Genomic DNA, 21,622 nt, shown 5'->3' on the forward strand with positions numbered 1-21,622 from the left:
GGCCTCCCTGCCGCTGCGGATCCGCGATCGCCGCGTGCGTCGGGCACGCCGTCCATTGCGTTACCCCTCCGATCTCTCCGGTTGCCTTCAGTCACGGCCGGCCCCGTCTTCTAGTCACGTTCCGCCATCGCCGGTCTAATCGCGAGCGAGGTCGTCGCCTCCGCAACGTCCTCGTTGTCGCCATCGATCTCATCGCCACGACTGACGATCTCCTGTAGATGTGCGATCCCCACCTCGTGTTTCCTCCTCCACATGTCTTCTTGATCCAATGTTGAAACCTTCAGCTCTGATACCACTTGTTATAAAAGTTAGTCAATATAGCGGAATAACGACTAATCTTCCCGATCGCTTCAGTCATTGATCATCCAAGACATGTCAAATGACGACACAGTAACACACAATATTTGTTAACGAGGTTCAGCCGAAGCCTACATCCCCGGGGCTCTGATTATGGACGCTCCTTCCTAACCAATATAACTAATAGCTAGCTGCTATGAGTCTATGGCCACGCCGCCACCATCTCCCTGCGTGTCTACGCTACATTGTAGTCGCCATGGTGACATTGTGGTTCCCCCTCTCTACTTAAGAGAGATGTTGGATTACAGAGTCCGACTCTAACTCAACCCCCTAACACATATTATAACTCCAAGTCCAACTGTAGCTAAATAGGACTAGTATATTCGACACCTATTCTAACACTATTATCTTTAAGGCAGTTCACAGCAAGGCACTTACGGGACGTTTTATATACTGTCTCTACAACTAACTAGCGGCATAACAAAAGTGTCTCTACTGTGCAAAGAAAAAATCTCTACGAACCAATTCTGTTGTAGTGGGGATTGTTAGCATGATCGAAGCTGGAACTAGGATGGCCCCGACTCGACAATACAACAAACCATCTCTAATAAGATGTTTGGATTAAGCCGTTTTATTATTCGTCTCTATTTTCAGAATCACGATTAGAATTAAGACGTAGTTTGGGACACTTTGAAATTGAAGCATGTTGAGACGTTTTGGAACAAACTGAGACGTCTTATGGATGTTTCATTTCTATGGAAGAATATAATATATTTTTAGTTAGAATTAAGACGTAGTTTGAGACGCTTTGAAATTGAATCGTGTTGAAGCTTATGTTGAGACGTCTTATGGATGTCTCATTTCTATGGAAGAATATAATATATTCTTTAAAAAATAAAAGCAACGTAGTATAAAAGGAGGAATTATAAGATATTTTATAGATGGGGTAAAAGAGAAAAAATAACAATGCAAAAAAAACAGGACTCGAGCTCTCAACCTAACGCACACAACATTACCAGCTTAACCAAGTGATCTAGAAGAGGAACTTGTTGGAAAGTTAAGTTACTCAATATACTGCAGGTGTGTCGATTTTTTTTTGTTTCCTCCTTTTTAGAGCAGGGGTCTCCGATCAGATCCGATTAAGAGGGAACCGTAGGTCCTTTTGGTGGCGGGCAATACCGCGACGGCGACGGAGGCCCTGCCCCTCAGCCGCCGTGCGCCAACGCGCGTCCGCTGCCATTGGCGGCGTCTCCTTGTCTGTCGTCCGCGACCTCTGATACTTGGCAGTTGGCAGCCTCTGCACTTACGCATCTGGCCATCGCCGCCGGTGGATTCAGCGTCTCCGGCCCCCCGCATCTCTACTTTGGCTCGACCCTCTCGTCGCGAGACACCAACGCCCCTGCCACTGTGCCAGTCTCAGGCCACAGCACAAGGCAAGGATTACTTGTGAATGCCTCAACTATTTTCTATTATTTTATTTTTCGCGAACACCATCTTTTCCATTATTTTAATTAGATGATAAATTGTTCACTGTTAGGGTTAGTGTTAGAGTCTTTCTTCGATTAATTATCTGAAGAATAATCTAAGAAATTGGTTTGAGAAGGCACCATATCGGACGTCAATTTTCTTGGGAACATGCCTTGGAGGATTTGGCTAGTTTTCCTTATTTCTGAAGGCACGTTCTCGTGCAAGAAAACCTGCTGCTTTCACTATATAAGATCCCTGCAGGCAAACAACACTAATTCTTAAAAAAAAATTATTAGGTGAAATTCAGTAGTTTACACGTAATGTTCTAGATTAATATCATGTGTGTTAGTACTGACTGTAATTCAGATCTGACAAACAAGCGAATCTCAATCATCCAAATAGAGTAATTTTTTAAACGAACATCACAAAAAAGTGCGATGTTTCAAATCGATATAGCAGGAAAAAATTACAAGACTGCAGTCTTGAAAGGCTACAATCAGGGAAAATAACAGAACCACTATCAAACACCAGCAATACCTGCACAAACCAAAGACCTAGCACCGCATCGACCGCCGCTAAGCAGGATCTGATGCCGCCAAGCCTAGACATGAAGCCACCACTGAACCGCCCACCAATGCCTCCAACTAGCTAAAACATGAGGTCATCTGGACCAAGCGGAAAGGTTTGCTGAGAGAGAGGAAGAGAGATAAGAAGGATCCACTTGTCCCTTAAACAGACCTGCCACCGACTAAAAGCGTAATTGAAATTGTAAAGTTCTGGTATATTGTAAGCATGCCCAATGGGCCAATGTGTACTTCACAAATCAAAAGAAGATTCAGAGCTTGCCTACTCGATCAGCTCCTCGGCTCCGATAGTCCGGACTCTAGCTTGGCAAAGCAGGCACCGAGGCATGCCGCACGCAGCGACCTGGTCGCTTCTATCTACTTGGCACCTCCCCACCGGCCTCCTGCTAGTCCCCACCCATGCGCCTCCTGACCGCTTGTAGGCTCCATGCAACACCACTACGTTGCCCTAGGGGTGATAATGGGATAGGGAGCCTGGGCCCTTTCATAACTAATCTCAGCCCTTAAAATAGTTTTAGCTAAAATATCTATTAAATCTTAGACCAATTGTTTTGGGCCTAGCCCTCACATTTTGTAGGCTAAAATATTGGGGCTTATTACCACCCGTATGTTGACCACGCCGACATTGCTAGTTGGAGCCACACTTCCGCCGGCCACTGCCAAGTCTCCCTCGCCCCTCACTTCGTTGATGATTCGTCAGGCAGGCAACCACTTTGCCTCACCCTCGACCTCAACTCCTCAAGCTGACTGATTTGTTGGGAGAAAAGAAACAAAATGTGAACAAGAGAGAGGCGCTTTTGCAAAATTACTGAGATGGATGAGTGACGTGGAAAATATTCCTATGTGGAGCCCTTTGGATCAAAGATGCACCGATCTTGCCATTGAACCAATATATTTAATTTTTAAGTTGTTGCATCGGAATGCGCTCACAGATTAAGTTGTTGTACCATAAGTGTAATTTACTCTTTAAAATATATGTTATAGCATGTCCAAAGAAAAGAACCTCCTGGGGCCTGGGCCAATTACTCTGGTGGTGATGAGAATATAAAATTCACATGAGCCAAAATTCTAGCATAGAGAAAGGGCCATAGAGCCTATAGAAAGCTCAAAACCATTACCACTATTTATATCTGGTTAAGTAGCAATGCAACAATGTTTAGCACCAGTACATCCATGCCCAGCATAGAAATCTACACTTGACTCAAGATTTTGAGCTTGTTTATTTCGTGGTCAAATTCTACGTAATTTTAGCACATTTTGATATTACCAATTTTTGGAAGCATTGAATTGTTTGGTTTGAAGCTTTGCCAAATATTAGTGGAGTTTTTGTGAGAGAAAACTTCGGAAAATATTAAAATTTGATAGGATGGTATCGATAAGGCTATGTTAGTTTATTACCTCGCTAAATTTTATATCATCAAAATTTTAGTATGGTTGAAATTAACAAAAAAAAATGTCCTTCATTTCCTCCCGTTGCTTTTCCCATCCTTTCTCCCAACCATTGCTTCATTGCTTGTCCTCCGTTTATTTGTCACCTGGAGGCAAGCCCATATGACTCTCGGCCCACTGAGTTTCCTGCCTTATTTTCTCTACGGAATGAGTCCACTTTGACTCTCTCAAATATAGTTCCAACCTAGTTTATATCTCTAAACCGTAATACCGGATATCTTGACCCTAAAAACTATTAAAACCAGTATAATTTGACTTTATCAGCGGTTTTGGAGGTCGGTTTCACTGATACGGTGCTTTGACTGGTTCAACTTGATGAGTCCTCCTGTGGGGCCCACCTACCAGTGACCCTTATCTTTCTTCTCTGTCTTCCCTTTCCTCTACTCGCTTTCGTCTCCGACGGAAGAAGCAGGGCGCGATAGTGACGAGAGGAGGCCATCATCGTGACGCCGCCCCCTCATTCCCCTTCCGCTCACCTCCGTCGTGGAGGAGGGAGTAGGGGTGGATATTCGGTCTGACCGAAAATTTCGGTCTCGGTCTTCGGTCTTTTCGGGCTTTGAAAAGTGAAGACCGAATTTCAACACAAAAATATCAGGACTGATAAATTCAGTCTCGGTCCTGACTGAAATTCAGCAACATTTTCATATATGCAAAGAAATAATGGAAATTTCAATACAAAAATCACAAAAAAAATTCATAAGTAATTATGAGTAAAGACTCTTATTAGGTTGCATTCCTATAAGAAGTAGGGATGTGAACATTAGAGTTTAATCCTATTGAACTTAGTGGATTGTAGGTTGCATTTAGACATTTTTTTGTTAATTCGGTCTTTTCGGTCTATTCGGTTACCCGAGGAAACTAACCGAATTGACCGAACAAAATTCGGCCTTTAACTGCCTAGGACCGAATTTCTCGGTCTCGGTCTCAGTCTTTTCGGTTTGGTATTTTTCTGCCCACCCCTAGGAGGGAGCACGAGTAAGGATGGTGGCGGTGGTGAGAGGGAAGGCCATCGTTGCACCGCCGTCCCTCCCGCCACCGCCTTCGCCTCCCTTCCGCTGCCACCCTCAACTGCGCATGGGGAAAGCTGCCAGACCTGCTCCTCCAGCGACGTTGCCGTCGCAACCCCGACGGCCACCCTACTCCGTCTCATCGTGCACTACCTCCTCGCGCCGCTCATCCCTCCTTCCCGCCACCGCCTCCACCTCCCCTCTGCTGCCGCCCATCGTGGCCGATTTTGCCAAGCTCATCCATGGTGCCCGCGATTGAATACAATCGAGCGAATTTAGGGATCACTCTAAGTTATGGATCCACTTATGTAGTATTGATCTGTCTAAGAGAGGTAGAGGAAGAGAAGAGGATAAAATGATGGACTGCATCTTGGCCTGCTCGAAGGTGTGGGCGTGGCCAAAGTGGAAGAGATCGAAGGTGCTGTCGGTGTAGACGGGGACATGGCGATCGATATTCATGCTCCGTCTCAGGCAGCGGCAGCGGCGAAGGTGGCTGGTAGGTGTTCTCTGATGTGGTCTTGGATTTGGAGGGAGCAATACGCTTCCTGGGATGTGAAACGCACGCCATCTTTGCCTCCCTCCTTAGGGTTGCTTGCCCGCTGAACTGGAGAAGAGAAGAGAAGACTAGCATGGCGCGACACCTTTGCATGCCTGCTTGCTAGCGTCGGTGAGAGGGGAGGCCGTCGTCGCGTTGCCACTGTTGTTGACCACCGTCTCTGTTCAAGCTCATGTAGCGATGTGCATGACGACGGCTTCCCCTCATCACCGTCGTGCCCTGTTGTTTCCACCGGAGAGGAAAGTTACGAGAGAAAAGAGAAGGAAGAGAAGAAAGATAAGGGTCAGTGATGGGTGGGCCCCATAAGATGACTCAGTAGGTTGGACCAATTCAAAGCGCCACGAGTGAAAGCGCCCTCCAAAATCACTAAGGGAGTCAAATTGTATTGGTTTTAATAGTTGGGGGGGGGGGTGTTGAATTAGATTGGAGTTATATTTGAGGGAGTCAAAGTGAACTTATTCCTTTGTCTTGTAAGCATTTGACTGTTTGTTGGGCTCATAGGCCACATTAACGGGCTTGTTTTATTCTTCCCTATTTCAAACCTTATTATAATATTTTCATTAAGGAGAAAAAGTTATGTTACCTCCCTCAAAACCGATTCATCTTGCTCTTCAAGCTTGATGCGGTTTTGTCATGCGTGGGACATTAATTAGCAAATCTTCATTTGACGAGGTGCCTACATGGTGATTAAATGGGCTACAGTCAGAAAAAAAAAGAGAAAAGTAAACCCATATGTAAGTCTTTTAGAAAAAATAGAAATGACAGTGAAATACCCTTGTTGAGGGCTCACTGTCAGTCCCTTTCTCTTCTTCCTCCTTGCCCTCTCTCATCTCATCTTCCTTTACTTTTGGGTTTTGGCCAATCATTGAAAAATATAGTTTCTTCCTCTTGTTTGAACAACCATTATAAAAATATTTTTTTTCAATAACTTCAGTAAATAAATCTTATATTACTGAAAAAATATATAACTTTATTTTTCAATAACCACTATAAAAATTTATTATTATTCTGATAATTGAAATTTAATTCAGTATATTATTTTGTATAAATACATAATTACAAAAGGTAAAGATAAAACAGATCGATGCATTCGAAACTGTTGTATGAAGTTGGATGTCCGATCGACAAGCTAAAAAGAGTATATATAACATAAGGGCTCCTTCAGAAAATAGAAATTTTATAGGATTTTCATATAATACAGTTCAATTTCTTCAGAATTCCTGTGAAGCTCCTCCAAACCGAATAGGCTAAGTGATGTTACACGCCATTATGTACGCGTCCCAACAATCATGGGGTCCTCCAGGTTATTTAGCTAGCATGACGGGATATGTCAAATATCGCATCTGATTCTAGACGAGAAAAATTAAGGCGGTCGGTCTTGTTAGGTGAAAAAGATGAGAAGGATCGACAAATTAATTAAGACATGTTTGGTTGAGCTCCAACTCCTAAATTTACCTTTAGGAGTTGGGTTTGGAGTAGGTTGTGGAGCTGGCTAAACTCAGCTCCACCTCTCTAGTTTATTTTGTAAGAGAGCTCCATCCAGCTCTACTTCTATTTTTGGTGGAGCAACTCCAGAAGAGGTATAGCTGGAGCTGTGCCAAACAGGCCCTAAGAAAAAAAAAATTTGTAGATGCCGTGTGCAGATCGAGGATGCACTTTAGACGTTAGAGACATATATGATCATCGACTTGGACTAATGAGCAGCAGCAGGTGTGTATTTCAATTCTCTCGTGCCTCGTCTGTGTTTGATAGCGAACGAACAAGAGTTAAATTGGATGGGGGTTAGATCGAACTGTAGTGTCTCAAATTAATTTCAAACACGCGTTTCAGGATAGAACCTTTTCTGCTTTCTGTGTAACTTACATATACTAGGTAGGAGTAGCTACCTAAAGTGAACTACACCTGACCTTTTAGTTCTGAAAAAGTACATATGATTGATCGTGCCATCTCACCGAAGAGATGAATTTCGCAAAATGCCATCATCCTAAAATGAAGTTGAGAGATTTCATTTGCCAATGATATATACAGGGCGGATCTACGTACCCATTATACAGGGTGGGTCGATTGATCCAGCTACGACCCGTGTCGCTCCACACCTCCAAGATTACCCTACCCCCTTATAGTAGTCATGGATCATCAAAATTAGGTAACGCCTAACAGATTAGTTCGTCTCTTCACAACGCAATCATGCCGCAAGCAATGATCGAGGCAGTTATGCGATTAAACTATAAATACGATATGCGTTGTGTTTGATTGTTCTTATCGAGTGAACATCTTCGTTCTCCGTCACATCTTTATTTTAAAGTTGTGTCCACCACTGGTTCATATATAGTTTATTACATTAAATAGAGGGCAAGGCTATATATGGTTCATATGCGAAAACCAAAGGTTTTTCTTCCTGTCCTTCAATTTCGATTAATGAGGTGACTATATATTGGTAATATATGGTAGAAAAAAATGTAATGTCTCTTTCGGACACCATATAGTAAGATGAGAACTACTATATTTTCATAACCCTACAATTTAACCTTTTGGAACGAGCTTCCTTCCTTCTTAATTAAACAGCGTACCATAGACAACCGGAGATTGTAAAAAAGAGTGGTTTCGTTGAAATACCATCACTTCAAACGGGTTTGCTACAATGCCATTTTAAACTGAGAGGTGTTCACCAAAATGCCATTTTCGTTCTCTTTGGTTGACAGAAATGTTTTTGCTCAATTTTATTTTTTTTCTAAGACCAAAACACCCCTATCTCTTTCTCCCTGGATATCGCACCGTCGCTTTTCCTCCCTCCTCCCCGCGCCTCCAACGTCCCTCACTAAATTTGTGCCGCCGCCCCATTCTTCCTCAAGCTGCGACCGCCATTTCCCCTTCCTCCTTGTAGGCGCCGGTGCCTTCCCTCCCCTACCTTCTCCACCTCCTCTCCCTCCTCCCGCACCGCCGCCATCCTTCACTCCATTCGCGCCACCGCCGCCCGCTCAACCCAAACAGCGATGACCAGTACCAACATCCATGGACTAAACGGCAAAGAAGTAGTGGTGCCCCCAAGTTAGCTTCTCCCATTTATCTATAACTGAACTCAGTGCCCATTTGGCACTCACTGGATTTGTTTGTGTGGGTCGGCACCGGCGCTGGCCCTGGAGCCGACACAGAAGGAGGGTCAACGACGGCGGTCGTGGCTCTTGGAAGGCGACGGGTGCGATATCCTGGGAGAAAGAGATAGAGGCAGGGGTATTTTGGTTCCGGAGAAAAAAAATAAAATAAAGCAAAAACATTTATATTAACAAAAAGAACGCATACCACAGTTTAGGATGGCATTGTAGCGAACCCGTTTGAAGCAATGATATTCCAGTGAAATCATTCTTTTTGTGATGGTATAATCCTAAATTTCTCGAGACGTTGGCGGCGTTGTCCGTTCTTAATCAGGAAACCAAGGAGCAGACTTAGGAAAGATTTCGCTTCGGAGCGTAGAGTCTTCTTCTTGATGCTCCCTGCAGTTGTGGGAAGAAGGATCAAAGAAGAGGTGACCAGAGGATCATATGATGGTAGTGAGAATGAACAGGGGATATAGCAGGAGATGATCAAGAGCGACGAGAGACAAGGGCGGTGGTTAAAGGGACGATTGGGGAAGGCAATGACAGCAGTTAATGATGGGGATGAGCAGATCGGCAGCAGCGGAGAGATGATGACAACGTACGGCGATGGTGGAACGAATTGGGCGTGGCGATTGCGGGTACAGAAAATTGGTGGCTGACATATACTGCAATTCATGAACCTCGCTGTTGGTCAGAAGGGAGAAGATGGGAGAGAAGGACTGCAGCGGTTGAAGGGGTGGTGACTGACTGGTCGGCGGAGAGAGATTTGATAATTTAACACTCCTTTTCAATTATTCGATATCATCCACTTTCATTCACTCAGATGTTCCCAAATCTTATCCTCACAAGTGTCAATTAAAGTAATTGGGCAAAGAAAAAAAAAGCTAAATTATCAAATTTTTTGGTCGGGCGATATGTGAGTAAAAAAAAAAACTAAGTATCCATTGAATTAAAATTCTAAAAGACAATAAACTGCTTGTTGTTATAATGTTTACTCACTACTAGAGAAACCATCTTTGGTGGGTTGGCCAAAATCTATAATAGTCCCAGTTTAATAAGGAATTGAGACTAAAGAATATCATTAGTCCCGGTCCAAAAGCCGGTGGTACTTTTTTAACATCAACCGGGAGTAAAGATCATTTTAGTCCTGGTTAAAACATGACAGGCGGTGTCAGGACCCCTCCCGGTTGGTAAGTTCAACTGGGACTAAAAAAATCAACTGCGCGTCTATAATATTCCCGAACTCTCTCTCGCCAAATGCGTCAATATTTTCTCTCGCTCCCTCTCCTTCCACCGCACTTTCTTTCCTCTCACAGCTCTCTCTCTCTCTCTCTCTCCCTCTCTCAGCTCTATCTCTCGAGGCCTCTCCCTCCCCCGCGCCCGGCGACGGCGATGGGAGGCTCGGAGTTGGCGGTGGCCCGGCGGCTCGGAGGTGGCAGCTGCGGCGCACAAGGCGGTGGCGGGCGGCAGCGGCTGTTGTGGGAGGGGATGTGGCGGGCGCCCCCTCCGTCGGATCCGGCGTCCCCTCCGCCGGATCTAGCAGGAGGGGAGGCGGCAGGCGGCGGTGACCGTTGTGGGAGGGGAGGCGGCGGCAGAGCCCCGTCAAGCGGCGGTGGGCGATGTGGGCGGCGGGCGCCCATGAGGCACGAGGGGGGCGGCAGGCAACGACGACCGTTGTGGGAGAGGAGGCAGCGGCAGAGCCCTCTCCTCCACTGGATGTGATGGGAGGGGAGGCATTAGGCGGCGGCGGGCGATGTGGGCAGCGGGCGATGCACGAGGCGGGCTGCGGAGGTATTGATGGCGGCAGATTTTTTTCGTGATGTTTTTGTGAATCCCTCTCCATTGTATATTTTTGTTATGTTTTTGTGAATAATTTTGTTGTTGAGGATGTTATGAATTGGATCTGTAATGTCAATTAGATCTGTGATGTTAATTTGATTTGGGACTTTGGGGATTTCAATTAGATTTGAGAATTTGGGAGCAAAAACCAATAGATGCAAGAAGCAAAAAAAACAATGAAAAAAAAGAAAAAAAACTCTAGTCCCGGTTGGTAACACCTTAAAGATACCTGGCATTACCATCTTTAGTTACGGTTGGTGAAAGATCATCTTTAGTCCCGATTATTTTAACCGAGACTAAAAATATCTATCTTTAAGAGTGTAAACCACTTCTCCACCAGTGACTGGTACTATAGAGACCTTTAGGAGAGTAAACCACTTCTCCACCCGTGACTGGTACTATAGAGACCACTGAGAACACTCAAGAAACACACTGAGATGTATATATTGTATTCCCTCGGTTTATGTTTAAATGTTTGATGCCACTTATTTTTTATATGAGTTTGATCATTCGTCTTATAGCATAATTAATTATATAATTATCATTTACATTGTTGTGATTTATATTATCATTACATGCCCTTTAAACATGATATATATATATATATATATATATATATATATATATATATATATGTATATATATATATATATATTTGAAAGAAGTTTAAATAAGATTAATAGTTCAATGCAAGCAAAAAAAAAAAGTCAACAACGTTAAATACAGAAAAGAAGGAAGTATATATTGCTTAAAAAGGAATGAGATGTATACTAGTGTCGTCCGCTTGCAATTGCATGTATACGAGTCTACGAGACTACATGCATGCCGTCTATACTGTGCGAGTTCTGTCATGGACAAGTGGAGTTACTTATCTATCAATAGTTTCATCAGTACAAAAACACCATCTATCCTAGTTTGATCATTATCTAGGTTTTCTCAAAATGAATATCATCTGACAAAATATCTTTTTCTTTATTTGTGCAGAGAGTAAATGTTCATCATGGAATGTTCTGCATGTATGTAGCCAATCAAGATTAATTTATGTTGGTTTAACCCATGCAACATTTAAAGTGCGAATTAATTTCTGTTGGATATAGGACATTGATCGATGATGATTAATTTTGCAATAATATGGATATTTTGGTGTTTTCTATTTAGTGGATGATTAAATTAGGATAGAGTAGTTTCCAAATTAAATCCGCTGCAGGTAGGACTAAACTGTAGTGATCGACCTTGTTGTCGGAAATCCTAATCGGCGATCGATCGCCTAGGATGGGGGTAGCGATCAATTCCCCTCCCCCCTCCCTCTCTCCACTGGTTTCCTTTTTTTTTGGCACCGCATTACTTTCCTATTTTAGTAAATTTATGCACCTAAAGTTTATACACCTCAAATTTACACATCTAGAGACCCAAAGTTACACATCTAAAGTTAGAGACCAAAAGTTTATATATCCGATTCAAATTTGAATTTGAATTCAATATTTTTTATATATAGTATTTCTATACATCTAAAGTTTATATCTAAAGTTTATAGACCCAAAGTTTATAAGTCAAAAGTTTACATACCCAATTCAAATTAGAATTTGAATTATATCTGATTCAAATTTGAATTTGAATTCAAATATTTTCTATATATAGTATTTTTATGCATCTAAAGTTTATACACCTAAAGTTTATAGACCTAAAGTTTATAAGTCAAAAGTTTACATACCCGATTCAAATTTAAATTTGAATTATATCCGATTCAAATTTGAATTTAAATTCAAATATTTTCTATATATAGTATTTCTATACATCTAAAGTTTATACACCTAAACTTTATAGACCCAAAGTTTATAAGTCAAAAGTTTACATACCCGATTCAAATTTGAATTTGAATTCAAATTTTTTATATATAGTATTTCTATACATAAATTTTTTAACTTTTTTATTTTTTTTAAATTTTTTTTGTGATGTACTGTAGTAGGAAGAGAATAAGGGGAGGAGAAAGGGGGGAGATGAGGGAGGAATGTATCGAGTATAGGGGAGGGGGGCGGATATGATCGCTTGATCGCCCATTAGGGCCTCCCCTTGTTGTACCATCGCATTGGCTGCCTAATTACGGCTGCTAACTGCAACCAAATTTGATCCCATCGATCGCTCTCAACTCTGCAACTCAAGATTTGGGAATTTAAGTTAGGCGTACCTATGCCCAGTTGCACAAATGCTCTCTGATTTCCAGCCGGGATTAATGGTACTTCCTCCGTTTCACAATGTAAGTCATTCTAGCATTTCTCACATTCATATAGTTGGTAATGAATCTAAACGTCTACATTCATTAACAACTATATAAATGTAGAAAATGTTAGAATGACTTACATTGTGAAACGAAGGGGGTATCTGTCACTCGTCAACAGAGGAGCTTATCGTACACGAGATGTTGTCAGAGAAGTTTCATACTCTCTCCCTCGTGGTCGCTTTACCCTGAAGACACGCTCTGAACTCCCCCATCAGCAAAAGAACTCGTAAAAATAAGAACACACATTGGGTCCATCTAGCACCGTCGAATGTTTCTGCTCCATACGAATTTTCCACCCAAGCGCTACCTTATCCTCTCTCATTTTCTCTTCTCCCATCGCGTACTACTACAAGATTCATTTTTCTGTGCGGTCCAAATCTATTTTTCTATACAGAAGTAGCGCCCGTCTACACCCAGGTGTCTGCGAAAATCAACATTTTCGCGTGCGGGCGACGTAATCGCACGGAACAATCGATTATCCCGTGCGGTCAAATTATACCAACCGCACGGAAACAAAAGAAAAAAAACCCAAAAAAACAAAAAATATCCCGATCCCGCAGCCGCCGTATCCCGATCCCGATTCCGATCCGCATGGTGGTTGCGCAGCCGCTTGTCCCCCCGCCGCCGCTCTGCCTCTGCCAGCAGTCGCCGTCGTCGTCGCCGTCGTCGCGCCACGGTCGTCATCGCCGTCGTCACGCCGCCGCTCTCGTCGTCATCGCTGTCGTCGCATAGCCGCCGCTCCCCGCCGCAGCCGCTCATGCATGCATGCTGCTACTGCATTTCCTGGGCGTAGCTTCATTTGCTCATGCATGCATGCTGCTACTTGCTGCCTCCGTCGCGATCTCTGCCGCGACCTCGTCCATGGTCTTCGCCATTGTCTGCATCGCGCCACCACCGCCTTGTAGTGCCTCGGCTCCAGCCGTTCGCGCCGCCCGAAGATGCCGAGTCTCGCTCCACGAAGGCGGTGATGATGCGGCGCACGGTGTCGACATTCAGGATGCCAGCGAGAGGGCCGCGAGCTCCGCGGTCCACCACTCAGGCGGCGCGCTGTCACTTCGCCGCCGCCGCCGCAGCCGCACCGCCGCGCCGCTCGGTGGGGAGGGAGGGGGGGAGGGGAGTCGAGTAAAGGCAGAGAGAGAGGGATGGGGAGGAGTAAAGGCAGAGAGAGAGAATAAAAAGGAAAAATAAAGAGAGAGTGTGTGAAGTTTGAAATGGGTGAGAGGGAAAAGAGAGAGAGGTATTTTCCAGTGCGGTCCACTTAAGTCGACCGCACAGGATAATGAGGATTTTCCGGTGCGGTCGGGTTAAGACGCCCGCACGGGATAATCTATTTTCCCGTGCGGGCGACAGTCCGATGCCAGTCGTCCGATTTTTCCAGACGGCGCCACTTACGGCCCATCTGGAAACAAACAGGCCCAGCGTCCAGGAAAATGTTTTCTGTAGCAGTGCATCACTTCTCCCTCCCATCACCATGCCGCACCAACCCCCATCCAGTTCCCCACAAGCAAGCCACATCCAGCGTGCGACAACATGTCCAGCGGTGGTAGTGGAAACCCTATGGGCGGCGGCGACGGAAACCCTAGGGGCGACGGCGGCATAAACCCTAGGGCAGCGGGAACAGAGGCCCTAGGGGCTACAGTGGCAACAAGCCTAGGGGTGTGGCGGAGGGTTGGGTTGCGGTCGCGGCGAACACGACGACGTTGGATTGGGATGTGGTGGCAGCAGCGGCCACGATGGTGGGGAAGGGTTGGGTTTTGGTAGCGGTGACATACACAAAAGGTTGGGTTGTGACGATGTCGATGGCGGCAGGTTGCAAAGTGCCTCCTAGATGCGCAATAAGCAATGTTGTTGAGGCATATGGAAATCGCGTAGATACGACCACTTATTGGAAGAAGGCAAGAATTTTGTTCTGGATATATAAGATGGGTCTGACGATGACCAGTTCAAGTTCACCCCCGATTCCAATAATGAAGTCGACGACCACCGGTTCTCCCTGGACCAGGAGTTTGTGCCCGAGACTGAGTTCTAGGATTGTGTGGAAGTGGAGGAGAAGGGTGATAGAATTAAGACTATGGCAAAGTGGCGGAGAAGGGTGGTGGAATTCAAGAATGTGGGGAAACGGAGGAGAATGTTAGTGGGATTCAGGATTGTAGGGAAATGGAGGAGAAGGGTAGTGTGATCTGTGGCGGCAGCAACATGGTGCACTCACATCTTGGAAGGATATGGCCTGCTACCCAGAGGTGTGGGCAGCAGCTTCGAGTCAAGTGGTTTGATTGTAAATCTGATCACTTAGTATAAGAAGGCAAGAATATAATCTTGGATATCCAGGATAGGCCTGATTTGGATGAGTATGAGTTCTAGCCTGATTTGGATGATGAAAGCGGTGACTTGATAGTTGATTGGTTCGATGATTTTGTGCCCATGAAAATGGTGCACGATGGTTTTGCACTGCACGGGTAGGGAGGCGGTGAAAATTGCGAGCTGATGAGCTATGATGTGGCTCTTGGTATGGGATGAGCCAACTCCACCATTACCAAGGCGTCCTCTTCATTGGATGCTTCTTACCCACATAGAGGTGACCTGCGGCGAGGGACAATGGCCAATCACGGTGCTGGACTAAGCAAGCACATCAGGGTGGAGTCCTCCATATCAACGAGCAAAGCAAGGTGCATGCTTTTAATCATGAAGTTTTGACTTGAAAATTGGGCTGTAGTGGATTATAAAATGCTAGTTTTTGAACATATTAAAGTGGTGTTTGAATCTCCTGAATATGAAGATGAAGATAAAGATTAAGTGTTTCATGCAAAACGAGGTGGTAAACGAGGTGGTAATAACGTGCGATTAGTTAAGTTTTAATTATTACAAACTTGAAAATTGGATTAATCCGATATTTTAGAGACTTTCTATAGATTTTCACACGAAACACACCGTTTAGCAGTTTGAAAAGCATACCACGAGTATCCAAAATTTTATCCTCTGCTCGTAGAAGAAACGAACAGGGCCTAAGATAGTTAATCAATTAGAGATTTAGTTGACTGAAAAATGGGAAAAATCTAAAGACCTTAGAATGCTGCTTCTATTCTTCCATGTCCCAAGTCAGAAATACCCCTCTAAATAAACTATAAGGTTCAAATATTAAAAGATCTACTGTCCTTGAAAATATTGAATTTAAACTATAAATGCAAAAGTGTAACATTATGTTCTTATAATAGATTTCCATAGATAATCGTATCACTTTTTGTTCTTTCATGAGGCTTAATTAGAAATGACATTCACAGACGCATCATTTAAGTATGTTTTGCTTATCCTTTCTGTGAAATTTACAATGATCCATAATGGCCCACACCACTATACCAGTTGGCAGTATGTGCCAATGCTGTGTGTCTAGTTCAAGGTTAAGATATGGTTATGGGTTCAAACCTAATTAAGCTACAAAGCAAAAGATAACCACCCCAATATAAGTAAGCACTAATGATTCTATTTTTTCCTACAGTTAATGAAGCAAAACCACCTATCTAGCCAAATAAAAATTTCATTTAAATTGAGCAGCATGGTGCTGGTAAAAACAAAGTTGACATTAGAAAACCCGTTCAGACTGATGTAATTGTTGATATGAAAATTTGGGTCATTTAAACTTGAATATGTCCAGGTTAGCTAGAGAAAAATCAACTGTAATAAATAAATGATGTTGTGCAAGCACTGGACATAGAGTGTACTGCCCACTGCTATTTTATTGTTGTTACTTTCAGTTTTAGTTTGTTTTTATATATGTTGAGGAGGTGTCTATCCAATTCATGCCCAACGAGGAGGAGATACATGGCGAGGAGATGCGTAGAGACAAAGAAAAAGGTGGTGATCAGTTTGGTGGTATAGACCTTTGGGGTTATTCATAGGAGGAAGAATACGAGCCCATTGATGACATCAAGTTGGAAATGCTTTGTCTACTAATCCCAGGTTACACCTAGTGTTTCCATCCAAAAAAAAGTAGTGTGCTGATTATGTGACATGAATTATGTGCGATCTACCTACAACTTGTTATTAGTCCAAAGTATGAACTCATAATGAATGAGCTGCATAGTTCATCCTATGATGTTATACGTCATGTGGTTCTGTTTTGGTGGCATCTTTTAGCACTATAGTTATGAAAACATTTTAATGAAATTCCATGCATCTCTTAATTTGTACTAATTCTTTTTTTTGTGATTGTGCATATGAATAGTCAACTTGTTAATATAACCTTGGATGAAACATTAATACAACCAAACAACTTATATATTTAGTTTCCACAATTACATAGACACACAGATGACACAAGTGCACAATTAGTCAACTATAAGCTGTATGGCTCTCTCATAGAGTTGATGATCACAACAAAGTGCTTTAGGAAGAATGCTACATGCCTCTAGCTTCTCTTTGTTCATGTGAGGGATCTTCTACTTATTCCCTCCACTAGTCTTCATTACGTCCATGTAGCAGCTTCGTAGTGTCACAAACACTCTATTAAGAGTGTTTGGATTGTAGTCATTATATTCCTTGTGAATATTCTCTCTTAGCTCCTTGATGTTTGTAGAGACCCTAGTAGATGTTAAGGACTGAAGTGAGGCGAAGAAGCCAAGGTTTAAACTATTCATATCGGGAATTTGGAGGTTGATTCACGAGACGAATATTGTTGACGGTCATTATCGATCAGTTTTGACCGTCAATATTACCAAAATAAAGGAGAACTATTGATGCTTGCAATGCATAAATATGTTAGAATAATAATATTCCACTAGTATTAGGTCTACTAACCTTTTGAAGAGAATAACAATAAAGTGGAGGAGAATCGACATCAACTCAGACAATAAATCAATCGGACGATGTCGAGAACCAGACTTATGTATGAATGGGCCAAGAACTAAGAATTGACACGACAAACTGGGCCAAAATTCACAAGTCTTCGGAGTAGAACAACAGAGGAGGCCGCCAGCCAAACCATGGGTTGGTTGGGCTGGCCCTATGTTTGGCCGAACCAGGGGGTTCGGCCGAACCTCCCTCGCCTCCGTTGTATCCAGGTCTTGGCTGGACGGTTGAGACGAAGCCCCAATGACGGTTGGAGGGTATTACCGACCACTCCAACCGTCACAACCATCATAGTTAAGCTATAAAAGGAGTTCCTTTTCTCACTTCACACACACACATCAAGCAATAGCTCTCTCATTTCTCTCAAGTTTAGTTTAGTAGTATCTAGCTGGTGGAATAGGAATAGAGTAGAAATCAGGAGTCCGGAAGCCTTCGGAAGAGTTCGGGTATGGCTCTAGTAACTTTTCTCTTCTCTTTTGTAAGCTTTGTACTTTTATTAGAATACTCTTCTAAATACATTTATGGTATTGAAATACTTTCCGAGTATATGAGTAACTACTTTACATTATGTTCATGTTATACTGAATATACGGCTAGCTTATCTGGGAGATGCTTTAGTACGGGTATAGTGTTTGCTTATGCAATTACTCTATGTCATGACGATGATATTAGAGTAGTATCTGGTAGTTTAGATGTGGTGTCTAGATTACGAGATATCTATATTTGGAGTTATATATTGCGGATAAGAGGTGGGCCGCTGATGGTGACAACTTAGTACGGGTATTCCTCCGCGCCGGTATATAATCCTAAGTTAATTCCCTAGGGAGGGTATTCCTCCGTATTTAGCACCGGTTGTATGGTCATGACAGGCTGTCGTAAGGAACTCGACAGTCAGGGGTGGCTTCTCGAAGTACCAGGAGGGCATCGGATAGAGGGTATTAGCTAGTATATCGGTTAACTAGAATGTATATATACTATGTATATTAGAAGTATAGGAATAGATTATCTTTCTCTTTTCTATCCACTTAGCTTAGATAATATATTATGAGAATGAACAGTTAATGTTTGTGTGTCACTCTACCCTTGGATTATCTTAATCCCTGCTTAGAGTATGATTATCACAAGTAATATATAAATTATTAGTCAAGTTTTCTCTACATGATCTTCCCACGTGATAAAATAAATACGATACCCTTGGAATACTCTCGGGTGAAATGCTACAATGGTATATTCATGCGTTTGAGAATGAACTCTGTAACCATAATGTAATAGAAGTATTTCTGCGCCATTGCTGGGAATTATATTTCTAGTAATGTCATTAAGAAATACCAACAAATATCAAGACCCATTTGAGCTACTGCACCAAACTGTTCGTCATCGATTGGGACAAGCGTTCTAGCATTATCTTGCTGAATAAATATTGTTCTTCTTGCATCTTCTTGGGGCCAACATGGTCTAATAGCTGGAAGAACTTTAGAGATCATGAAAGATCTCATAGTTTCTCTACCAACCTTAATAGTATTCCTCTTTCTCCATTACAGCTGCTCCTTTGTGCGGATTCCTATTAGTACATGAAGACTAACAAGAACCCGCACAAAGAAGCATCTGACGAAGAGGACACCTTGGTAACGGTCGAGTTAGCTTGTCCCATGCCAAGAGCCACATCGCAGCTCATCAGCTCGCCAATTTCATTGCCTCCCTTCCCTAGTAGTACTGTTAGATTTAATTGGGTAATTGATCCATTTAAATCAATTAAATCAAATAAATTCCAAGGCTCATTACGCTAGGAATTCATGTGTATTCATTCTCTTATGAGATATCAATGGGATGAGGAGTTTTGAGAATTAATCCATTTGATTAGGGAATTGGTAACTTATATCAATTACTCCTAATTGATGCATGGTTGATGGTTGTGTAGTGGAGGATGGTTCATGGCCAGTTGATGACAATTAGTTGCTCTATTCCTCTTCCTATTCCATTGGTAACCTACATCAATTACTCCTAATTGATGGTTGGTTGATGGTTGTGTAGTGGAGGATGGTTCATGGCTAATTGATGAGAATTAGTTACTCTATTTTTCTTCTTATTCCATGACTCTTACTCTTCATCTTCCATTCCTCATATAAAATGAGAATGGATTTGATCTGCCTAAGTAGAAGTGAGACACTTTCATCCATTTCCAAGGCTATTGCTGCTACGATAATCCCATCCTGACGAGTGTGTGCACACGCATTGGGAGAATAGGCCTCCGAAACCACGCACTGCTGCGACGTTTGCACGGACGGGCGGGCGATCAGGTTTCTTGGGAGCGCAAGGCGCACTCACTGTTAGTCAACGTCTACTTCGTCTTCACCAATATGTCGAACACTGGAGACAACGGCAACACTGGAGACAAGGAGAAGGAGGTTCCCGTCAACACCAACGGAGGCAATACTGCCTCAAACTCTAGCGGAGGACCATTCTTGGGGTCTAACCTTCTTACATTATTTCAATTAGAAGTTTTACTGTTCATCGCAATGTCAACATTGCGTTATTATGTGATTGTTGATGCTTATTCTACGTTAAGCATGCTCATGTTGATTACATTCACAACTATCATTGGATCAAATTCCATTGTAAATGTCATGTTTATTATCTTGTCATTTTGGATTAAAATATGCCGAAATATGACCAAATTTCCAACAAGTACAACACCATAGTGCACCATTTTCTAGGGCACAAAATCATTGAAGCAATCAACTATCAAGTCGTCGCCTTCATCATCCAAATCAGACCAGAACTCGTACTCATCCAAATCAAACCCATCCTGTGTATAGATTACATTATTGCCTTCTTCTAAAAAGTGGCCAGATTTATGATCAAACCACTTGCCTCAAAGCTATTGCCCGCACCTCCGGCTAGGAGGCCATATCCCCCCATGATGTGAGTGCACCATGCTACTGTTGCCACATATCACACCACCCTTCTCCACTTCCCTACAATCTTGAATCTCACCGACATTCTCCCCTCACAATCATGAATCCCACCACCCTTCTCCTCCACTTTTCCACAGTCTTGAATCCTATCACCCTTCTCCTCCACTCCCCCACATTCCTGGAACTCAGTCTTGGGCACAAACTCCTAGTCCGAGGAGAACTGGTCGTCGTCGTACCCATCTTGTGTATTCAAAACAAAATTCTTGCCTTCTTCCAATAAGTGGTCGCGAGTACTACTTGTCTCAACGGTGTTGCTTACTGCATCTAGGAGGCACTTTGCAAACCCACCGCCGTCATCACCGCCACAAGCCACCCACTTGCCTAAGCTGCCGCCACCAGAACCCAACCCTCCACTGCCTTCGTTGTTATCGCCGCTGCCACAACCCAACCCTCCTTCGCCGTCATCACCGCGCCGCAACCCAACCCTCCACCGTCCCCGTAGGCTTGCTGTTGCTGTAGCCTCTAGGGCTTTCACCACTGCAACCCCTAGGGCCTCTGCCACCGTAGCCCCTAGGGTTTCCGCCACTGGTACCCATAGTGTTTTCACCACCGCCGCCCCTAGGGTTTTCGTCACCAGCGCCCAGAGGGTTTCCGCCACCGCCGTTGGACATGTTGTCGCACGCTGGATGTGGCTTGCTTGTGGGGAACTGGATGGGGGTTGGTGTGGCGTGGTGTTAGGTGGGAGAAGCTTCATGGAGGAAGAACAGAACATGATGGGGAAGAGGAGAAAACAAGAGAGAGGATAATGTAACGCTTGGAGGATACAGGATACTGATACGGAGTTACTACAGTAATAAGCACGCACACCTGGTTGACCAAGAGCTGCTTATATATGTCAATTAGTTTATAAACGACTAAAAAAATAATTTGCATGTAAAATTTTACATGTATACTTATGCTTAGCAACTTAAAACTAAATGAAAAAAGAAACAACGTTAAATATACTCTAAAATTAGCTTTAAAATTATGTTTTAAAATTTAAATTTTAGCAATAACTCATTTTTGTTGTATGCCAAAAATGATAAGGCTCAAGGCCTACAGGTGTCTTTTGGAACTCGCATTCTCGTTGTTTGCTCAATGGCTTTTAAGGGTTTTTTTCTATTGTAGTCCATTTTCTAATTAATATTGGCTTCTAAAACCATGAATAATACAGATAAAAGTTTACCCATAATATTTTTTTTCGTTATTCACATCAAATAAGTCGTAGCTCAACCCAATCAGAGACTGGTAATT

General features: G+C 43.2%; 1 long non-coding RNA gene across 1 annotated transcript; it reads left to right on the plus strand.

The window, feature by feature from the left end:
• The first annotated feature begins 9,800 nt into the window (after positions 1–9,800).
• Positions 9,801–11,445, plus strand: LOC136356445 (uncharacterized). Its single transcript, XR_010741262.1, has 2 exons — positions 9,801–10,246; positions 11,279–11,445. It is a non-coding gene; the product is annotated as an uncharacterized lncRNA (long non-coding RNA).
• The last annotated feature ends 10,177 nt before the right edge of the window (positions 11,446–21,622 follow it).

The sequence above is a fragment of the Oryza sativa genome, chromosome 5, assembly GCF_034140825.1.
Source record: "Oryza sativa Japonica Group chromosome 5, ASM3414082v1".
Taxonomy (NCBI): Eukaryota; Viridiplantae; Streptophyta; class Magnoliopsida; order Poales; family Poaceae; genus Oryza; species Oryza sativa.